Source organism: Euprymna scolopes, chromosome 9 (genome assembly GCF_053919585.1).
Source record: "Euprymna scolopes isolate OS-2025 chromosome 9, ASM5391958v1, whole genome shotgun sequence".
Lineage (NCBI taxonomy): Eukaryota > Metazoa > Mollusca > Cephalopoda > Sepiida > Sepiolidae > Euprymna > Euprymna scolopes.
This window is the reverse complement of record NC_136490.1, coordinates 5,694,343-5,705,510: the sequence shown is the minus strand read 5'-3', so window position 1 is coordinate 5,705,510 and position 11,168 is coordinate 5,694,343. Positions and strand designations below refer to the sequence as shown.

General features: G+C 38.3%; 1 pseudogene; it reads right to left on the bottom strand.

The window, feature by feature from the left end:
* Positions 1-8,290: 8,290 nt before the first annotated feature.
* LOC145285424 (U2 spliceosomal RNA) lies at positions 8,291-8,414 on the bottom strand (annotated as a pseudogene).
* Between the last annotated feature and the right edge of the window lie 2,754 nt (positions 8,415-11,168).

Genomic DNA, 11,168 nt, shown 5'->3' with positions numbered 1-11,168 from the left:
ACTAAGCTATATCTCAAGATTATATTGAATATGTCTTTTCTTTTTCTAAATAAGAAATATATTTCTGAATTGTTATTATTTCCATAGACCGGTGTAAATTATTTTCTTGTAAAATTTCATTTTGATCTATAAGAAAAAAATACTATTTTTTAAGATCAGATCTTTCCGATTTTTCATACTTAGCCTGCCTTTGTTTTCTCGTTATGTACGTGGCAAGTGCTCCTCCGAGATCAAATCTCTGCCCCCGTTTCGACAATCTTTCATGGAAAAACACCCGTCTAGCTGAAACCACTGTCAGTAAGTTTACCCACTCTTTATATGTGCCTACATACAGCAGAGATTCCATGACCAAAACTTCTTTATTGTAAGTGCACGCCTGTGGAACCCTGTTACATTTGCCTGTTTCCCCCCTTACTACAACTTAGATGTCTTCAAGTACAACATAAAAATTCCTGAGTAATCACCCCCCTAAATAAGACACTTTATCAAATCTCCAGTACTAACGATTACTACGACACTATCCCATTGATTACTGTGCACGCAATAATCCTTATCCTCGAGTGGCTTCTGGGCCTTGATATGTGGTGACCTCCATGTAAAAAATGTATTTCTGTACAAAAATATCTCATAACACTGCCAGAAATATAAATTAACATTTGTGTGAAATTTGTAAATGATAAGATCAACTGTTTCGGAACCTCTAAGCAAGGAAACAAAGTGATTATATTTAAAACAAGAGTCAAGGGTAGAGATAGATTCGAATTGAAATATCTTGATTAGAATAAATTTAACTAAGATGAACACGCTTAAACTTAACATTACACAGAAATGAATAATTTTTATTCATGACTAGGGCTATGACAAGAGAATATTCTTTTAATTGTTTAACTTTCGAGTATATATTCGACACAGTTGGGCACACGTAATCAACAAATTTAATATTTAAATATACACTCTTTTACAGTGCTCGATCTGCTTGCTTATTTACAAACAAACAGTGAACCTCGCGTCATACTAAATTATGTAAGCAGGGGGATTAACTGACTGTAAACATTCACAAAAATTAAAGTATTTCTAATTGGCATATACATTTAAAAACTCATTCTAATAACGAGTGTTCTGTAAAATACATATATAACTTGTATTGAGATACTTTTTATATAGGTAGTGATTTTGCTAGAAGCGTAATGTATGCTAGATTCTTAACACTGATTCTAGAATTTGCCTTAGTGAAGAAACAAAGAAGTATAAGATAATTTATTAGGTATTTGAAATGAAAGAATAAAGTAAAACTATAAAAATATTCGTATTAATTTAAATTGGAAAACTACTCTTCTTATCTATTGTTTAGTGGCCACAACATTTTGCTCCATGTAACAATCCGATAGTAGTTAGCTATAATTTGTTGACGTCAGCAATTCTTTTGATAATGTTACGCATACTTTATCATAGTTGGCGACCTATTTGAGCGGCATACATTATTACATAAAAGAGGAAGCATTTTGCCGTGTCCTCAACTATTACGATGTAGAAATCTTCAGTAATTCGCAATTGAATTTTGAGTGTTGACTACACTGAGAATTAAAAATAAAGGATTAAAAAAGTATAATTTTTCAACTGAATTTTACCAAGTACTTTATTCATTACACCCGTATTCCTTGCGGTAATAAATACCTTCCGTTAAGTCACTGTAGATTTATATAGATACACCACCGTATAGAACATATGTTTTTCTTAAGAACGTCCACAAGGAACATCGTAAACAGGTATGTTCGACAGTCGATAATATTAAAAAATGCTAATTCTTACTTAGTAAAATCTTTGCTGAATAATTGCATATACGATACAGTTTGCTTAACATTTATATAGGGTAACGTAATTTATAGAATTAATAATTTTAATCACGTGTTTTTAGGTAAAATCACATTATGTAATGACATCAACCATTTACAAGCTCTGTTTTAGAAACTAGATTTCAGCTGAGGACATTATTTACTCGACGTTCAATTTTACACATTGCCCAAAGAATACGTACGTGTATATTCCATGGTTTTCTTTGTCTTTTTTTCCTAGCGAAGCTGACACGTTGCTTTGCCGTAAACAGCATAAACTTCTCATTAATAAATTTGTGTCCAAACTTGACAATATAAGTATTGGATGTCGAAGGCAGCACAAGATTGTATCCTTGCACGGTTTTTATTAGTAGCATTGTTGATTTTCCATAGCGAAATCAATTTATTTTTCGGACGCTCCATCGAAAATATATCGAATTGGCAGCGTCTTATTGAATTAGGGGCCAGCAAAAATGAGCATGACCCACTGTCGAAAATGGATTAATAAAACTAACTACACAAATGGCAATTGTCATAACAACAATAACACTCAAATAAATCACAATTACCATCACCAAAACCATTATAACTACTGCTACTGATACTGCTACAACCAATAAAAAGAAGTGTCGAATATTGAATTAAAAGAACCTAAATTATCTTCCTATCGATAAGTGGTGTATAGGAAATACAAATACCGTGCCCGTCTATAATATGGCGCAAGAAAAAAAATACATCCATATATGCTAGAGTGAAAGAATGAGCTATAAGTGATCGGGATTGGTGCCAGTATCCTGCCCGCAATGTAAAGAGAAAAAATAGGGTTAATGAACTGAAACTCACTGTCAATCAGATTAAATAAGACCACAGTGTTTATTAATATATATTAATGTTTAATACCTGTGTGCAACACCAAGGTTACTCAATGCGTTTACATGCTTAAAAACGTCTACGTTAAGATCTAGTTATGAAGAATTAAGAAATAACAGGTAATTGAATGCAGCACGTTAGGCAATAACGAATCTGTTTTTGACATCGCTAAATCTATTTGTCGAAGCAAAGTTTCTGAAGTAGGCATGATTTTAAAGATGGCTGTCCGAAGTGTTCACAAAACAGGCACGCTAACTTAATGAGTCATCCAATATATATTTATTTTATTCATTTAATATGTCCATTTTTTGCAACATTATGCTTATATATGCATTTGTGTGTATGTTTTTATGGGCGTTTGTGTGTGTGTTTGAGTGTATGTTTGTGTGTGTGTTTGTGTGTGTTTTTGTGTATATGTTTGTGTGTGCGTTTGTGTGTTGTTGTAGAAAAATGTTATTCGTGTACGGGTAAAAAATAGCAGTAGTTGCTGATGAGCGTAAACAATCCATGGAGGCAGGAGATCGCAATTAGACGTGTGCACAATTTTTCCTATGAACGCCGCCATTGCCACCGCACTAAACTTACCGGATGTAGTAAAATAATATTCATGAAAGCTGTATACCGGATTAATGGCCGCCGTTTACAGCAAACCCTAACCCGTTTACTGGTTAAGCGAAACATTAAGAAGATCGTACACACCCCAGTTGACTCCCCGACGGTTGTCATCGTGAAGGCTTTCACCGCCATATACAAAAGCATTACCTCTGTTGCAAAACGTTTGCTTACTAAGAGGCACTTACCCAATATTGTTAATAAATCTAATAAACCATGAATGAATAAAACGAAAAATTACCTGAACATTTTCAAAATATCGACTGAATCTGCTAGCTGTCCACCTATTGCGACTTTTTGTCGAAATGTGTCCTCGATTGAGCTCTGGTGAGCGAGGAATGACACCCGGTTAGCTAGCCTTTTTTTCATTTTTGAAAAATGAATCAATACTCCAATTCAATCAAACAAAAGCTCATTGAAGCTATAAGTAATTGTAAAACAGAAATAGCGACAGCTAAGTCAATATATACTGAAACTACCAGAAAAGCATCGAAGCACAGAAATTAGGAACCTGTTTTTCGGAGAAAATCTAGAACAGCGTCGTAACTATTGAGCAATCATAAATTCCCTCACTATTCAACAACCATATTGTTGTTTATACGGCAACTGAGAAGACTAACATGCTTTCCAGTCTGTTCGCCTCAAACTCCACCTTGGACTCAACAAACGACTCCCTCCTATTTTCCATTGCGGACAAACGCCATACTAGGTAATCTGAAAATCATCCCTATCTCAAGCGCATGCTATTATAATAAACACCTAGACACATCAAAAGCAGGTGGGCTGGATCTCATCTAAGCTGTGTTATTTAAAAAATGCTCCGCCGAGATTACTCCAGTTCTCTCCAAACTTTACACCAAATACCTGAAAGAAGCTTGTTTTCTGATGGCTGAAGAACAAGTTTTCACGAATTCTGGCGAAATAACTGACCAATTAAATTATCGCCCCTTAATCCTCCCCCTCGCTTTTCCCAAAATATTTAAGTCCATAATAAACTCAGCTGAACTCCATCATCTTAGAGCTGCTAAACCTCTGACCGACTAACATGATGAATTTAAGCAAGCTCGTTCACACGTTCTTATGTTCTTACTGTAGTATCTGAACGTATATACCATACACTCGAAAAAGCAGGGGAGGGTAGAACGGTAGCCCATGATATCTCTAAGTTTTTTTTTATAGAGTATGACACGAGAATCTCAGGAAAATCAGATCATATGGTATCACTTAAAAAATAATAAGATCCTTCTTAAATACGAGAAGAATTCAGGTTATCATCAATGGTCGTACGCCTAAATAATATAATATAAATGGTGGAATACCTACGGGATCTATCCTCAAACCTTTATTATCCCTAATGTTCAGGGAAGAGAAGAATATATATCTATGGGAATGGTAGGAAGACGATAAGGACTTCCAACCTGAAGTGGAATGGGGTCAAAAATGCATGGTAACAGTAAATGCTGTCAGAACTAAGCCTGTTTTCTCCAAAAATTACAAGACACATTCTCTACTACTAATAGCAATGGCCAAAAGTACATTAACTGAAAGTACTTCTTCATAAATCCTCGGTCTAACGTTCAGTAGGATCATGCCTTTAAATAGATACATTGAGAGCATTGCCGCTCCGACGAAGCAACACTCTCTCTGCGACGGTGGAAACTTACTTAAGCCTGAAAGTATTCTGTAACTCTATAAAACCACCCTTCGCTCTCGTATGGAGTATTGTTATCACATCTGTGCTGCGTCTACTACGAATCTCCCACTTCTTGACAGGGTTAAAAACGAGTCGCCACTCTGATAGGTCCTTAACTGGCATTTAAGCTTCAGCCACTGTCTCATCGACGAAACGTTGCATACCATTTCCTGTCCTATAATTATTTAATGATGCATGTTCTGGCGAACAACACGCACTTGTCAACCTAACGTAATTACAACAAATTTAACAAGTAACTAAATCTAACCCCTACACAGTAGAAATCCCTAAGTGTAAGAAAGACTTTTAATCTAATAGTTTCTTCCCCCAAGATACAAGATTTTGGAACTCCCTTTACATGAGTCTGCTTTTCACACTGTACTGACATGCAGATATTCAAGTGTAATGTTACCAGACACCTTGCTACTGATCTCCCTCCATAATATCCCTGAAACTTATGTCCCCGATAGCAACCCCATACATCAAAATGGAACTGTGCGTTGTAAGGAGTAACAATTTAATAAAAACTAAACAAATATGTTAATTAGTTTATATTCAGCCAGAATATATATATATATATATATATATATATATATATATATATATATATATATATATACTAGCATTTCAGCCCGGCGTTGCCCGGGTGTTTGGATGTGTATGTTGAGCAAAAAACAAAAAAAGGGTCGAACTCGTACAGCAAAGGAGGAAAAGAACGGGGTAAAACTGCCAAACGGGAAGCGACATTTTTTTTAAATTAAGGCTAGAAAATCTTAGGGAGAGTATAACTTTGTCAAATATCGGATAAAAAAGTGACCCCCCTGTATAAAAGTGCCTAGTTTAAGGGAAAGACATTAATGTGTTTAGCCAATATTTAGCTAATTGTCGTACGAACTGTTGAAGGTTAAAACCATACTGATCTTGGTAAAATGTTTTGTAATGTTTTCATGCAAAGCAGACGCATGCAGGGGTCTTGGAGGTAAGTATTATCCCTTTTAAGCAGACATTTAGAAATAACATCTGCGCTATGTATTTTAGTAAAATAATTCAGTAATAACAAAAATGTGGTCAGTATTGGCCTTATATTTACTCCTTACACTCCATACATTGATACAATAATTTGGTAGTCACGTAAAGACCTGATTGTAGTTTATGTGATGACCTCCGTAAAAGTGTGTATAAGTAGCGGTTATAGTTAATATTTTGCACATACAATATATAGATTAACTATAGTAGGCTTGGATTTTTCATACTGTGTAAGCTCTACGTGTAAGAATCTTACCGGTACCGATCGTTTTACATAAAAATGCAATCCTTAACTCACACGAAGATGCATGTTTATGGAGCACGTTATTTAACGTGTGCACCGCTTGGTGCCAAACGGGAGAGAGAAAAAGAAAACATGGAAATGCAGGTCATACAAGATATTATAAAGACATGCTGCAACACGGTCATGAGGTCAATATAAGCACCATCAGTGTTGCGCAAAACTTTATTTTCATTTAATGGGAGCTTGGATTTCGAAAGGAGGTTTAAATATCATATTTATTTTTTGATAAAGCAGACTTCCTTAGGCACTTTTTTCCAATTTGCATAGATGTCAATAAGATATTGATGTAAAGTTTTTTGCGAGTAGATTGAGACAAAAAGACAAAAAAGCAAAACAAAAAATAAATAAAATCTAAACAAAAACAAAAAGCAAAAAACAAACAACAAAAACCAAAAAAATGGCAAACACTCACAAATAATTTTATTATTTACTAGCGGGGGTACCCGGCGTTGCCCGAGTGTTTGTTTCCGGGACGGGGGGAGTTTTAAAAAATGTTATGGTAGGTAAGTAGGAATGATCAAACCCGGAGTTATGAGTAAAAGTAGGAAAATAAAGTGTGAAAAAAAACAAAAACATCTGCAACGTTAACAGTTCAGCCACCAAGAAAAGTCCATTCCAGTTGTTTATGAAAAAAAAAACAAAAGAAAAACGACTACGGTATGTCGGCGCGAACGTGAAAATATAATGTGAATTGTCCAGCACGCTAACCACTACGCCACAGAGCATTACAGCTTAGTTTAGTGATTTTAAATAACTTAACATGAAAGAACTACGAAGCCAAACCGGTGTTCTCTTCTCAACTGTTCCTTGTGAACGCTCCCCAAACGGTGTTAAGTGGTGGCAGGGGGAGGAGGAATTTATTAGAGAGAAAATATTTTACCACTTCCATTGATCTTAACCCATTTTGGCCATGACTTCTCAGCAGAAAAAGTATAGAAATCTAAGATTATTGAGGAATTTGAGAAATAATAAGCCTATAACACACCTCAGATATTGTTCTGCCGTTTGTGCATATTATATTTGCATGAAATATCTTGATGTTTAATCATATTAAGGTCCAAATCAGACGAGAAAAAATAAGTTCATTTTATTTATATAGAGATTTTTCTTTTGAAACCAACAAATTGTTTTATTATTTATCTTTCTTTTGATTGTTATTATTTAAAGACTTATTTGAATTGGTAATATGTCTCCATTATCTTCACTGCCACACATTTTCATTATCGGTTCCACTCCACTAATTTTTCATGTAATGAATTAAGCAATAATAGATGAATGAATTACATTTTTCTGTCAAAATTATAAATACAAGGCCGATAGCAATTAGTTGCGTGCTCTCGTGTAATGAATGAATACGTGAATGTAGGATTGCCATGAAATTCTTAAAGATAAACTAAAATGACCGAAAAATGGTCTGAAATGAATTAAATAAATAAAAATGAATTACTTAGAATGACTTTAATCATCTTAAAGATGAATTGAATGATCTGAAATATGACTTGAATGCTTAAATAACTGGAATACTTCAAAAACAACTTGAATGATCTGGAAAATGACTTGAATGGCTTTGAGACTGACTGGTTGTAAAGTTGGTGATCATTTGACAATTAATTAATACAGAAAACTGATCCCCTACATTATATCACAATAAGTACAGCATGTATTAAGCACAGATACTACACAGGCAAAGGAAAGGGGGTTATTTATTTTCTACCCCACCGAGCAAGTTAGGCACAAGGCCGATTTTTAATGTGAGAAGTGAAGGAGAAATGGGGACTAACTCCCCGGGGAGTAGGGGAGCTGGATAGTAACAATTGGTATGAAGGGGTGGTATTTATTTGCTCCCCACCCGAGCAAATTAGGCACAATACCGATTTTTACTGTGGGGAGTGAGGAGGAAATGGGGACCAGCTCTCCGGGGAGTAGGGGAGCTTGATAGTGGAAATTGGTATGAAAGGTTGCCCCTACATTGACCAAGGTCATATATGTGGAGTTGTTCACACATATTGTCTTTGCTTGCAGTATCTGCCGGAACAGATACTACACCTTGATCTTGGCCAAAAAGCCCAGAAAAGCTGTATTTATTTGCTCCCCCACCGAGCAAATTAGGCACGAGGCCGATTTTTAATATGATGAGTGAAGGGCAAATGGGGACCAACTCCCCGGGATGTAGGGTAGCTGGATAGTAACAATTGGTATGAAGGGGTGGTATTTATTTGCTCCCCACCCGAGCAAATTAAGCACAATACCGATTTTTAATGTGAGGAGTGAAGAGGAAATGAGGACCAGCTCTCCGGGGAGTAGGGAAGCTTGATAGTGGAAATTGGTATGAAAGGTTGCCCCTACATTGACCAAGGTCATATGTGTGGAGTTGTTCACACATATGGTCTTTGCTTGCAGTATCTGCCGGAACAGATGGTATTTATTTGCTCCCCCACCGAGCAAATTAGGCACAAGGACGATTTTTAATGCGAGGAGTGAAGGGAGGGGGAAGGGAAAAAGGGGGCCAGCTCCCGAGAGGTGGGAAATGGGAGCTGGTTAAAGGTCAAACATGTGGGGTTGCGCCCACATCTGGTCTTTGCTAGTCATAGCTTGCAGTATCTGCCGGAACAGATGGTATTTATTTGCTCCCCCACCGAGCAAATAAGGCACAAGGCCGATTTTTAATGTGAGGAGTTTAGGGGAAATGGGGAGCAACTGCCCGGGAGTAGGGGAGCTGGATAGTGACAATTGGTATTAAGGGTTGCCCCTACATTGACCAAGGTCTTATATGTGGAGTTTCCCCCACATATGGTCTTTGCTTGCAGTATCTGCCGGAACAGATGTTATTTATTTGCTCCCCCACCGAGCAAATTAGGCACAAGGCCGATTTTTAATGTGAGGAGTGAAGGGAGGTGGAAGGGGAAAAGGGGACCAGCTCCCTAGAGGTGGGAAATGGGAGCTGGTTAATGGTCAGGCATGTGGGTTGCCCCCACATCTGGTCTTTGCTAGTCATAGCTTGCAGTATCTGCCGGAACAGATGGTATTTATTTGCCCCCCACCGAGCAAATGAGGCACAAGGCCAATTTTTAATGTGAGGAGTGAAGGGAGGGGGAAGGGAAAAGGGGACCAGCTCCCGAGAGGTGGGAAATGGGAGCTGGTTAAAGGTCAGGCATGTGGGGTTGCCCCCACATCTGGTCTTTGCTAGTCATAGCTTGCAGTATCTGCCGGAACAGATGGTATTTATTTGCTCCCCCACTGAGCAAATTAGGCACAAGGCCGTTTTTTAATGTGGAGATGGAGGGAGGGAAAGGAGGATCCAGCTCTCGAGAGGTGGGAAATGGGAGCTGGATAGTAACTGTGGTCTGTAAGGTGATCCCTACATTGACCAAGTTCAGATATGTGGGGTTACCCCCACATCTGGTCTTTGCTAGTCATAGCTAGTCCTAGCTAGTCATAGCTTGCAGTATCTGCCGGAAAAGATTGGATTTATTTGCTCCCCCACCGAGCAAATTAGGCACAAGGCCAATTTTTAATGTAAGGAGTGAAGGGAGGGGGAAGGGAAAGGGGGGACCAGCTCCCGAGAGGTGGGAAATGGGAGCTGGTTAAAGGTCAGGCATGTGGGGTTGCCCCCACATCTGGTCTTTGCTAGTCATAGCTTGCAGCATCTGCCGGAACAGATGGTATTTATTTGCTCCCCCACCGAGCAAATTAGGCACAAGGCCAATTTTTAATGTGAGGAGTTAAGGGAGGGGGAAGGGAAAAAGGGGACCAGCTCCCGAGAGGTGGGAAATGGGAGCTGGTTAAAGGTCAGGCATGTGGGGTTGCCCCCACATATGGTCTTTGCTTGCAGTATCTGCCGGAACAGATGGTATTTATTTGCTCCCCCACTGAGCAAATTAGGCACAAGGCCGTTTTTAATGTGAGGTAAAAACCAGCTCCCCTAAAAGTAGGCAAAAAGGGGGCACTCTGGTTACCAAAAATAATAATTGTCCCAGTATAGAGGGTTTCCCCTCCATTGACTGGTACAAATTATCTTAAGTGCAGCATCTGCCGGAACAGATGGTGTTTATTTGCTCCCCCACTGAGCAAATTAGGCACAAGGCCGTTTTTAATGTGAGGTAAAAACTAGCTCCCCTAAAAGTAGGCAAAAAGGGGGCACTCTGGTTACCAAAAATAATAATTGTCCCAGTATAGAGGGTTTCCCCTCCATTGACTGGTACAAATTATCTTAAGTGCAGCATCTGCCGGAACAGATGGTGTTTATTTGCTCCCCCACTGAGCAAATTAGGCACAAGGCCGTTTTTAATGTGAGGTAAAAACCAGCTCCCCTAAAAGTAGGCAAAAAGGGGGCACTCTGGTTACAAAAAATAATAATTGTCCCAGTATAGAGGGTTTCCCCTCCATTGACCGGTACAAATTATCTTAAGTGCAGTATCTGCCGGAACAGATGGTATTTATTTGCTCCCCCACTGAGCAAATTAGGCACAAGGCCGTTTTTGATGTGAGGTAAAAACCAGCTCCCCTAAAAGGGGTCACTCTGGTTACCAAAAATAATAATTGTCCCAGTATAGAGGGTTTCCCCTCCATTGACTGGTACAAATTATCTCAAGTGCAGCATCTGCCGGAACAGATGGTATTTATTTGCTCCCCCACTGAGCAAATTAGGCACAAGGCCGTTTTTAATGTGAGGTAAAAACCAGCTCCCCTAAAAGGGGTCACTCTGGTTACCAAAAATAACAATTGTCCCAGTATAGAGGGTTTCCCCTCCATTGACTGGTACAAATTATCTTAAGTGCAGCATCTGCCGGAACAGATGGTATTTATTTGCTCCCCCACCGAGCAAATTAGG